The sequence below is a fragment of the Canis aureus genome, chromosome 30, assembly GCF_053574225.1.
Source record: "Canis aureus isolate CA01 chromosome 30, VMU_Caureus_v.1.0, whole genome shotgun sequence".
Classification (NCBI taxonomy): domain Eukaryota; kingdom Metazoa; phylum Chordata; class Mammalia; order Carnivora; family Canidae; genus Canis; species Canis aureus.
The window spans coordinates 14,775,759-14,788,308 of record NC_135640.1 but is presented as its reverse complement, the minus strand read 5'-3'; the positions used below and the strand labels follow the sequence as shown (position 1 = coordinate 14,788,308).

Below are 12,550 nucleotides of genomic sequence, written 5' to 3'. Positions count from 1 at the left end.
ATAGCATCTATATATCTCTATAATTCCGTTTTCAAACTCCAGAACCACTGAATTAAGATCTTCAATGGAACATGAAAGAATGCATTTTTTAACAACACAGCAGAAGAATCCTATGATTAGTCCAGTTGGGGAAACAAGAGAGGGTAGGGAATGTTGCTCTAAGCTAATCTTAACAACTAGCATTTATATAATTCCCATGTCACCAAATTAAAAATTGAGGGTCCTGAAGATTAACTATTGCGACCTGAAAACAGAATCTAGGCTTTTGTTTCAAATTTCATGTTTAAGCATATATATGTTTAACATCTAAATTTAAATGCATCATCTTCTTTCAAAACATTGATATATTTGTGCATAAACTATTGACATGTTTTAGTCTGTTGTTTTTGTTTTTGTTTGTTTCAAATATTAGAAATAACAACATATTTCTATCATAAATTGTAGAGCAGTCTATCTGTATTCAGATTTTTATTTGCTTATTGTGTCCATTTTGCTTTCAATATTCTCTTGTTAGAAAAGAAAACTCAACTTAGTTCCCTTGAATATTCTTTTCCTATTACCCCCACTCCCTGCTTTGCCAATAATTGATCAACATTATGTTTCCAATATTAAAGGTAATTGAACATTAGAATACATCTAAGGTCTTTTACTAGGACTTGGAATATTTCTGTAATATTTGAATCAACATCATCTGTGAGTTTTTCCAACTAATTCACAAAGAATCAATGGTAGCTCCTATAGAGGAGTAGCTCCTGCCTTTGACAGAATTAACCATTTTCATGAAGAAAGTAGTAAAATTCAACTCTGGATGAACTTGAAATGACAACATAGTGTTCATGACCAGATTGGAAGAAAGAGTGCAATTTACCCACGTGGAAGCCTGAGGGTTCTTGAAAATTAGAGTAAAGGAGTTGCCTCTCTTGTCCATTTCTCCTCCTTCATTTCTCTCTTCTTTCCTTTTTGTCTTTCAAAGATGGAATTATGATAGAATTGCCCTTTATAACGTGAAAAAACAAAAGAATAAATATTAATTTCTTCACTGCAATGAATTAAAATTTTCAGACTAAAATCTTTTGTTCCAGCACTGCCACCATGATGTGCTAAGGTTCTGAATGACAAACAATTTTCCAAGTATTTAAGTCCCACTCAACATTAAAACAAATACTCTCTATTCGGAATATAGTCTGTGGTTTTTATCTGTTTATTCCTCTCTTAGCTCAAGTTTAGGCATCAAATTGCACTGAGTATACACATTTAAAATCCCAATCCAAATGATGCAGCTCTGCAGTAACAATTCAACCTGGAGTGTTTTACTCACGCCATATCATGGGCCTGAGGACTTATTTTCTCAGGGACTCCCAACTGTTTCAAAGTTTTAAAAAGGGTATATTTTACAGCTTTCTGAAGTTGCAATTTATCACAGAACTAACATGACCTTCCAGCCATTGCCAAATGCATATAATTTATGCATTTGCAATGATTGTTAAAGCTATGTGTTCAGTTTAATGCCAGTTCACATTATAATCAAGTGGTCAGGGTTTATCCACATGGTCACTCGATGAAGCTAAATATGAAGCCAAAGCAAGAGACTAAAACAACATCCACTTTTGTGTATCATGTATTTACGTATGTTTTCCAAATGTAGTTGTAGATAAGATGTTTACCTTTTCACTATATTTTCAATTAGTGGCATAATTGATATTCTCTCTCCCTTTAATACAATTCCTTTCCCACCTCTTCTTGTCGGCCAGACTTTTACAGTTATCTCCATAGCAACATCGCCATCTAATAGAAAGATACATCTTCTGAATGGCTAGCAATACAACATTAACGGTTAGAACATAACGTATTTTTCATGTTGGAAACATCTGGAATGCACAATCAGTCGAGATATATAAAAATGTCTGTGGCTCCTTAACAGTTACCCAAGGCTGAGCTTGCTTGCTTTGTTAGAATTCATTTACAAACAATTCTTATTAACCAGTTCTGTAGAATAATAAAACTAACCTTTATTTCAACATCAGAAAAAAAGTTTAATTTACAAGTGAAGTTGCTTATATAGACTCAATTTGCCATTTGTGGGAGAGTTTATGGTGGAGTTGAGCCATATTACCAACCTATTACTAGTGCACTAATACCTCTATTTACTGGCTGATTATGTCCTCTGGCAAAATTCGGAACTGTCTACTACTCTGGTGCAAACTAATCAGTTTTCAAAATTAGTTATTGATCTCAGACTTATTGTGGAAGGACCAATTTAGTGGCTGGTTCATTGAGTACTGAAGTGACACCGTTTGCATAAGTAGCAGAGAAAGAGCAAATACAGTGTTCAGAGACAGTGCTCAAAGGTAGTCTTCTATAGCAGGGAACTGAAAAATATGAGTATTCAAGGATGCTAAGTCTCTGTCATTAGAGCTTAATGATACGGGTACATCCCTGCCAGTCACATGAACTTATGCTTTTTCATATGTGCATTTGTTATTCATTTTCTGAATTTAAGTAATAAATGGTAAGTCATTTTTTAAGCTTTAAGAAAATATTTCCTTTTGTTTCTTCCAACTTAATTTTTATTGTGAAGGTGACTAAAGGGAGTTTTCATTTTACAAGTATAAAGTGATTATTTGGGGATAAGCATATATAGAGAAATGCTAGAAAACATAAGCCAGAAAAAGGAATCCAAAACACTTCCATGCCTAAATTACACCTCAGATTTCTCATAACTTTTCTTTTTTAAAAAAATTTATTTATTTATTTATTCATGAGAGACACAGAGAGAGAGGCAGAAACATAGGCAAAGGGAGAAGCAAGCTCCACGCATGGCGCCCGATGTGGGACTCGATCCCGGGATCCTGCGATCACGCCCTGAGCCAAAGGCAGATGCTCAACCGCTGAGTCACCCAGGCCTCCCAGATCTCTCATAATTTTTCAATCATTATTTTTTTTACTGACTGTTTTTCTTTTTCCTTTTAGAAATGACTTCTTAATGGTTTGCTTTTCTATACTTTGCTTCAAGAAATGTTAGAGAGAACTGAGATTTGACAGTTTTCTGAGTATCTTAGAGAAACAAAATATGAATTATATCATTTGGCTGACTACATAGGCGAAAATTACTCAAACACTGTCCTTGAGTTTTCCCATCAATTTGACATTCCTGAGGAGAGGTTAATTTTAAAGGTTAAGATGCAAAATTTATACAAACAACCCCAAATAAGATATGCTTATTTTTAGCTATAATTATTTTTAAAAATACATTCCACATAGGCAATACATGAATTGACAACCAAACAGTGATTATAGGGCAACATTCGGAGGAAGCTTAGAGTGAGTTACAGTAGAAATATCTTTGTATATTTCTTGTTGATGTGGGTTGCTAATCATTTTCTAATCACCTTGGCTTTCAGCAACACACTGGTCTTTTTCTTTTCTCAAACCCCTGGATAAATGTAGGTGTGCATACTCATATACATAACATATAAATATAAAATATAACCCTCAATAATTGTTTTCATTTAAAATATTTTAAAAATTTGGGATTCCCTGGGTGGCGTAGTGGTTTGGCGCCTGCCTTTGGCCCAGGGCACGATCCTGGAGACCCGAGATCGAATCCCACATCGGGCTCCCGGTACATGGAGCCTGCTTCTCCCTCTGCCTGTGTCTCTGCCTCTCTCTCTCTCTCTCTCTCTTTCTCTGTGTGTGACTATCATAAGTAAATAAATTAAAAAAAAATTTAAAAAATACTTTAAAATATTTTAAAAATTTACACTGACCTCTAGTATTAAGATCATTTTAAGTGAGAAAAAAAAAAAAAAAAACTTAAATAAATACTCGTTGAGGTGAAACCTCATACCTAAATGAAGTCAACCTTAAATGGAGTTCCTGTGAAATTAAGAAGGTGTGAACAGCTCTTTAAGGTATAAAGGTAATACAGACTCTGTTGGTTTACATGTTATCACAGAACTTCATAATTTAAGAAATCCACTTACAGTATTTTCATTATAATAAACTTTTTAATACCTGGCAAAAATGTAGCACTATTTACACTGTAAAAATATAAAGCAATATGATCCTGGGAATAAGAGAAACTAAGAAGAGAAAATGTAAAACTTTCAGACCTTCATATTATTAAAATCAAATTCACCTGCATGATAAAAGGTTTATCATTGTGGTTTCTCCAGGATAGCAATTTGAATGTCCAATTGTATACCACACATGAACTCTCATATATCATTGGCATTCGGCACAGTCAACAAATCTAGGAACATAGTAAAAGTTAGCCTTATGTATTCATTCAGATAATTTCTTTATGACTGTGGTTTTTAATCTTGGCAAATCGTCAAAATCTTCATGAAAGCTTGTTAAGAGACACAAACCCTACTGAATCAAAATTTCTATCAATTGTTCTAAACTTTTATGTTTTAAGTGTTAATGTGCCACAGAGAAAAAATGGTTTAGATTTTCTCTGGACCTCAAAAGAAAATATAAAATAAATCCAAATATGTGATAGCAAAAAAGGTGCACATATCACAATGTTTCATGTTTTTCAAGCATGCTTCACAGAAACTTTTTGGTGTGTGGATCTAAGATATTATTATCTAAACACCTCAGCTATCAACTTACAAATTAGCAAATCATGTTTATATGTTTTTATTCACATTAATTTAGGAAGATAAAGGGAAGACTAACACAATTCTTTAAAACATTAAACTCTGTAAATTGGGGTCAAAATAAAATGTTTTAATACAGATTATTAAACAGATTAATACAGATTATTTGGCCCTTTTAATACAGATTATTTGGAACTAGCCCTGAAATCTATATTCTCAGTAATACGATACTAAAATGTGAAAAAGACATGATTATGTGAAAATGGTTATTTGGATTAGCTGCCTTAGATATTTCATCTTAAAAATATTTGTTTTAATTAATTTTACACTTTCAACTAACATTTTAAAGAGTTCTTATATAAAAGAAATGCAGGATTAATTTTAAATGAAAATTTCAGAAAGCACATCAAACCACAATTATGCATATGAATGATTAAAAATATACTTTACCACAAAAAGAACTTATTATTGATGAAGCTCCATGACAGAGTGAATCTAAAGGAGAAAAATTTCATGGAATGCAAACTTCTTCTCTAGATCTGCTTCTGTTCAGATATTTCATAGAGAATTTGGCAAATTTGAGTACTGGACTTTTTATCTGTATTCCCATATTAGAACTACTTAAACTTTTACAGTCAGTAAAGCAGTAAACTGTATAAAAATAAGCAACAATAAAACTGTCCAAATAACTTTTCTTCTATTCATATTTATTATCCTTTGTTTTTCCAAGTAGTCCCTAGAGAGACTATAAATCAAAAAGACCTAAATTATCAAAGTACTACAAAAAGCTATTAGGACATATGTAGATTTAAAAACTAGAAAATTAAAGTTTAAGCATAAAATCCATGAAGAACACCCAAAGAAACAAAAAATCAGAATGGGTTTCAGATTCCGTCCCATTTATTTTATGCTCTCACTGCCTCCAGGACCAACTGAACTCAAAGCTAATTATAACACTGACAAAAAGGACTAGTCATTTCACTGAGTGAAAAGAAAAGAAAAAGAAAATATAGTTTTGAGTTCAACTTCAAGGGTGAATAGCAGATTAGAAAATTTCCCCGTAGAGGAACATGTTAAACAGTAAGGCATGACATTGTGGAAGGTTGTAAATGTTCTTTGGAAATGTTGAAAATCCAGGATTGCTTCCCATATGTGTGTACATTAAGGGAAAAAATGGATAGTACTGGGGCTGACATCACATTGGTTTTAATTCATATTAAGGTTTAAATGATTGATCAAATTATTTGATGATCTTTTGAATTTCATCCAGCTCTTAATATACTTCAAATATATCATCTTCATTGCCTTAGTTGTCATCTAAATAAAATAATAGGGTTTGAATAGATGACCAATACAGGTTCTCTCTCAGATTCAGATTCTGTTATTCCCTTTGCAAGGGTAGTAAATTTTTTCTACACTGTATAATGGCCTTAGCTCTAGTATTTCTATGTTTGTTTGGAGCTCTAGTAAGCAACACTCTGGATATCACCTAAAATTTTGAGCAACAAACAGCTCAGACTTATTGTTGATCATCTACAGTCATTATAATAACCTAGAAATGGACCAGTTACTAGTTTATCTCTTTAATGACTAGAAAACTTTTCTATGTCATTAATTATTTTAAAGATATCACATGTAAATATCTTTGATTCCCCAAATGGATTTCAAGATCCTTTTTGGGGGTAGGGGTAATTTCTAAAAGAGCTCCTATTGTTATGCATAGCACAAATGTCATATAAATAAGTGGGTAAGGACACAAGAGTAGGAAATAGACACAGTCACTGAGCCAGCAAAAGGCTTGACTGACAGTGTGCTTGGATGAAAATGGTGGAATAGGAGAATCTCCTGCTTATCAACATGAAGCCACTCACCTTCTGGTTTATAACAAAAGCCTCCATGCTAGCCATATCCAGACAATCTGAATATCACTTTCATGGGCAGAAATGACCTGTGTTTGGGTAAGCTGACCTCAGGCATTGAGCTGGGACAAGGTGTGTCTCCAAGGTACTGCTTAGAGATCAGTAACCTCAGCCTCCTGACTCTCCTTGCTTTAGTGTTTCTTTGGGTTCCATAGACATCTGCAAATGTTCCAACTTATATTCCTCAGTCATGGCATAACTAACTCTTAGGGCTGGTTCTCCACCAGAGGGAAGTTGTGTGTACCTATGTTGTGCAGGGAGAAAGTTTAGAGCAATGGAAAGGACATACACTTTAGAATCTAAATCCTTGTTTTGCCATTTGCTAGCTGTATGACCTTAGGGCAGAAGTCACATTCTGAGTCTACTCTTTCATGTCTATGAGAGATGAAAAAACAATACTTCGTTAAGTTGTTATAAGAACTAGACATGACTACAAAGAAACTTCCACAATATTGTTATTCAAAAGGTAGCTGCTAAGCCATTATTATTTTAATATTAATTATTCTCCTTTTGTGGGCACTGATATAGGAATAGTCATATCAAAAAAAAATTTCCTACTCATCCCTTTTTACATTTATTTAACTAGGCAAATCTTTTATTTGACTCTTAAAGATTACTTGAATGCAGATACTCATAGTTTATTTGCTATAAATGATACATACATAATATTTATTGAGGCCCTAACAGGTTTGAGACACTGTGCTCAAGAGTTTTTCTTGTGTTATTCCATTTTTTCCCATTTTACTATGAGAAACTGAGTCACAGTATAGTTAAGTAAAAATTTCCAAGGTCATAAGCTAGGAAAGAGCAGAGCCAACACTTGAGAACAAGTATGCTTTAAATCTTTCTACTAGAATGCCTCTCTGTGTCTGATAGTAAGTCTTAATAATGAGAGTAAGAATGCAGAGAAGAGAGAAGATGAGCAAATGCATAACTGATGAATGGGAAGATAAGAAGTGGAAGAGGCTGTGGTTTATCTATTAAACCTATTAGTCACTGTTATTAGACTGGATTCAAATCCTAACTTTTTACTTGCCAGCTATGTGACTTTATGCTAGTCCACTCACCTACCCTCAATCTTTGGTATTCAAATCTGTAAAATAAGGCTAATTATAGTGCCTCTATTTTGGATTTGTGTGAGGATTCAATGAGATAAAATAGGTGGTATACATTAAGCATTCAAACAATATTGTGGATATTTACTAGGGGTCCAAAAAGCGGAGGTTTAAGGTGTCGAGGAAAAATGTCATCTATACACCACAATTTTGCTTGTAACAGCTTAGTGATAAGGATTCGCAGAAGTGCGGGGCCCCCACAACAGCACCAACATTCATTTATGGAGCAAGCAGGATGAATATGTTACACTAAATGTACTATTTATTAAATGTCCATCATGGCTCGGAGAGTCTGCCAGGCACTTTGTGTACAACCCCTGTAATCCTCATTTCGAATTAGTAAATTAACTACTCTTTTGCCCATTTTACTGATGAATGTGAAGGTAAAGCAACATATCCAGAATTACACGTACACCCTTCGTAGATTACCAAAACACTATGTGTTGTAGAAAGAGACTAAGGACTTATTAGGAAAAATGTACATTTTTCTGTCTTATTTCTCTTTTTCTTTCTTATTTCTGCCTTATTAAAATTGCTTATTTACATCTTAGACACTGACAGTTTAGCAATAGAAGGATCTCACAAGTCTTAAATTATTAATGGTATTAGAGAAGTGACGAAAATGCTTCCATGTCTTGACTTTGGAGGGCTTACATTTTGTTTAGTTTGTTTATGTTTATATTTTTTTCTGATATATATAATGAATTAGAAGGTTCATGACATGACTTGAATATCCAAATTTCTCATTCCACTTAAGCCTCATGGATAAATTTTAGTGTTTCTAATACTTCTTAAATATTTTTAATAGTCATCCAATAATGATTGAGAAAGAACCTGTCCATGGCAAATTGATTTAAGTTAAATCTCTCTAGAATATATATGAGACACAGTGTTTTGTACATTGGTCTTCTAGATGTGTCTTATTATTATTATTATTATTATTATTTTATTTATTTATTCATGAAAGACACAGAGAGAGAGAGAGGCAGGGACACAGGCAGAGGGAGAAGCAGGCTCCATGCAGGGAGCCCGACATGGGACTAGATCCCGGGATTCCAGGATCACGCCCTGGACCAAAGGCAGGTGCTAAACCGCTGAGCCACCCAGGGATTCCCTGTCTTATTATTTATGAAATTTCTAATATCACTATATGTAACCATGTGTTCCGGGAACCATCTACATCTCTTTAGCTTAACCTGAATGTATACTAATAACATATATTAACGTGATAACATATATTAACATACTATGGAAGTCTCACAATGATCTAATTAATGTATCCTTTTAAGAAATTTACGTGAATGTAATATAACATGAATATACATAAAATCAATAGTTATTGTTTATCATATGATGTTAGTCACATATATCTATGAAATTTGAACAACAAAATAACTGATATTCTAGTTCAATATCAGTGAGTAAGACAATGATTTCAACTTTTTATATATTTATATATATTTTTATATATTTCCTAGAAGTGTCTTACAATTTATTCTTTCTTCTACTAGCTTCCAGTGAAGGTTAAATCTTGAATATTTCAATTTTTAAAATTGAGGAGGGTATACTATTATATGCAAGTTTTCATCAGGTTTGTATTGTTTGCCAGAAAACCATCATAAATATTATAATTTCATCAATGATTGATGGATACTGTCAGCCAACTCTGCGACATTCTCTCTTGTTATGTACGTAATCTTTTTTACAACAAAGTTTATATTTTAGAATGCTGTTTCAGTGGTTTACATTTTTCAAGACTTGATATTTCCTTTTTAATCATCTTTAAAAGTTAATTCGGTGACAGCTGCATAACTGCATGATCAGTCTCAGTTTTATTCCATGCAGCATGGATAGCTTTTCATTAATTTATGTTTTAATCTAGGTAATGTGTGTCTTGGTACTACAGCATTTGGGGACTTATACATTCATTAAGTAAAGACTTAAAGCAAGTGAATGACATTTCTTTAACTGTTTGTAAGGTGGAGCTATCAACTGGTTCAATGAGCTTTGAAAATAAGTGAAAATCGCAGAATTCAATAAGGAAATTTGACCTTGCCTACTCCAGATTTTAGAATCAATACATAAACATGTTAATATAGAAAACAATGTTAAAGTATTCCTTCTGGAGAATAATGAAGCTTTAAAATTTAATGACTAATTGAAATACCAGACCCCTTTTGTGTGACTGTGGATCCTCTCATTATACTAACCCAGAAAATTGAACCAGACTGCAAAGCACATAGAGGGACTTTGAGAGACAGATCTTTGTTGAAGAGACTCTCTAAGCTCCAGTAAATTGTTCCAATAACATAATTTTATTATTTTAAAGAATCTGATGTACTCTGTCTCTAAATACCAAAGAGCCACAAAACCCGAGACAGTACATTTGCTGAATCATATATCAAACTGAGAGTGATTTGTTAAAAATAATTCTTTTGAAGAATATATTCAGCTTCAGTTGTATATCCTCAGCTGGCCACATGCTGGTTTTTCTCTCTTGATTTCTACCCTTTTAGCTTTCCCTTTATGTCTTCTTCCTGGTTATAAAGAGAGGATTCCAGCCTCTGATAATGACTTACAAGCTTTATTATAAATTATTGGGGGCTTCGGAGATTTAACAAAGAGGACTTTTTTTTTCCTTAAGCTGTGTTAGAACCAAGGATATCAGAAGGGCTTTGTGTATGTGTGTGTGTTTGCTAGTTGTAGAATTTTTGAAGCAGGCAATTTTTCTTTGAAAATCACTGTATCATTAATTTTTAAGAATATAATTATAGTGAGGGTTATAAGAGTACCTTGCAAATCTCTCCAAAGGGACAAGATAAAGCCAACATAGTTCAAAAGTTCAGAATTCAAAGCTTCAAAGTGTAAGCCTGGAAGAAAGGAAATTCCTCTGAGACCACTATCATTTTCTTACATTTCCACCAATGCTTTGCTGGTTTGTTCTGAAGAACCATTCTCCATAGACCCCTCATTACAATTTCTACTGTGACTGGCCACAGTCACTTGAAACTCGGGTTAAAAGACAAGGTATTTATCCACGTTGTCATTTGGCTTCTTTGTGGTCAGGGAATTCATCACTTTCTCAAGGGCCTAACTCTACCATTTCCTTTACTTTCGGGAACAGAGATTTTAAGAAAATGCCACTGTATGACCACAACTTATTCTTTAAAAAGAAACGTAATATATCATTTAAAAAGAGAAAATTACCAGGCGATAAATTTAGCCGGAATTCAGTTATTTAATTCATATTTGAGAGGTGACCTCACATTGTAGCCAAATCAGGACTAGAAGTACCCTTCTAAACTTGGAGAAAAACTAATGTCTTCAAATGAGTGAGGCTTGTGGCCTGGCCAGGTGACAAGCATTTGGTTGGCTTCCATCTTCACCAGCTTAAATCTACAAGCCGAAAGAGAGCTAAATGGAAAGTGACAGAAGAGTCTTTCCAGGAAACAAAACTGGTAGAATGCAAGAGGGCTGATGCCTGGCTCAGGCAGTGAGTCAAAGCAGTGAATCCAGTATCAGCGTTTCCCATGGCTCTATTAGAATACTTGATAAACCAATAATATTTCACTGAAACATACAAATGGCAAATGAGTATTTAGGATGTGATCATTTCTAAAGAAGAAATTCATCTCATATAAACACCTCATGTGTTAGTTTCTTTAGACTCAATTATTTTTATTGAATCTCTTCCATTAGCCACACAATACCATATATATCATATTGTTACTTTTCATAGCAAATTTATGAAAATATGTGATCATTATATCAAGAAAAATGGAGTCAGAAAAGAATTAGGGAACTTTGGCTGACATTACTTATTTAATACATTAATGACCCAGAATTTAAGTTCTCATGTCTTATTCTCCATCCAGGCTCTTCTCATTGCACTATGAAGTTCTGCGTTTGAGTTCATGTGTTAATTAATGTAAGTTCACCTATTGTATATAGTTACTTATAGTAACAAACAACTCAAGAAAAAATATATCAAGAAATATCTTTTCTATGCCTTTAAAATAATGACAAGTTAAATCTCCTATGATTAATTTTTTTTATTAATTTTTTTATTCTGAGTTCAATCTTCTATGATTAATTGTCCATCATTTCTCTCAGATTTTCTACCTTTCAAACTATAATTGACACTGATGTTTTGCTTCCTTTAATGTGGAGATGGTTGTAGTAGGATTAAAAGTCCTCCTATAGGAGAAAGAGATACTAATATTCCAGAATTTGAAATATATTGAATTTGAAAAAGGTCTAATTACCTAACATCTATGGAAACTGAATTTATTTATCCTGGTTAACTATCAATTTGGGCACAATTGAATTAACATAAGCTAGATTTTATATGTGAGATGCTTTTTAAAATGAAGGATAAACACGTATATTTGGCAGGAATAAACATCTCAAGTTTTCCTATAAAAATGAGCAAAATAAAACGCCACACACTGGGAATGTATCAATTTGACTTTAGTTGACAAAAGAATGTTTCTTCACTTGTGTTATTTCCGTTAGACAGACCAGAATATATGGTGGTTTAGAGAGCTTAAATGAAAACCATAACATTTACAATTTTCCATGCAGTTTATAGGTCAAAAGAACTCTATTTTGGAGGCAAATAATTGAGCAAAGCTAAGAAATGCCAGATTCAGCTAAGAACCTAATTAACGTGATCCAACTCACCAAATGATGGTTTACTGGGCCCTCAGCAATTGCTAAGTGTGCAGCAAAGGGAGTCTGTGTGGTAGGCAGATTGGAGGTGAGCAGGATCCAACCTGGCGATTCAATCACAGGCTGATTCAAGCAGTTCAAATAACACACTTACTGAATTTCATTTTGATCCTATCTAAACACAAACTCTGACAACTTCACTGTTTAGCATTCGATACTTAGTTTTCCCAAATATCTTAAT

At 33.4% G+C, this 12,550-nt stretch overlaps 1 protein-coding gene and 1 long non-coding RNA gene across 14 annotated transcripts in view; both read left to right on the top strand.

Annotated features, from left to right (window-relative positions):
- The window catches only part of ROBO2 (roundabout guidance receptor 2), a 1,635,852-nt gene that overhangs the window by 980,526 nt on the left and 642,776 nt on the right, over positions 1–12,550 (top strand). The window lies entirely within an intron of this gene.
- LOC144301737 (uncharacterized) overlaps positions 1–12,550 on the top strand; it is a 139,499-nt gene that overhangs the window by 126,591 nt on the left and 358 nt on the right. For both annotated transcript variants that reach the window (XR_013368504.1, XR_013368505.1), the window contains exon 2: positions 11,514–11,566. This is a non-coding gene — a long non-coding RNA (uncharacterized LOC144301737). The remainder of the gene's footprint in view (positions 1–11,513; positions 11,567–12,550) is intronic.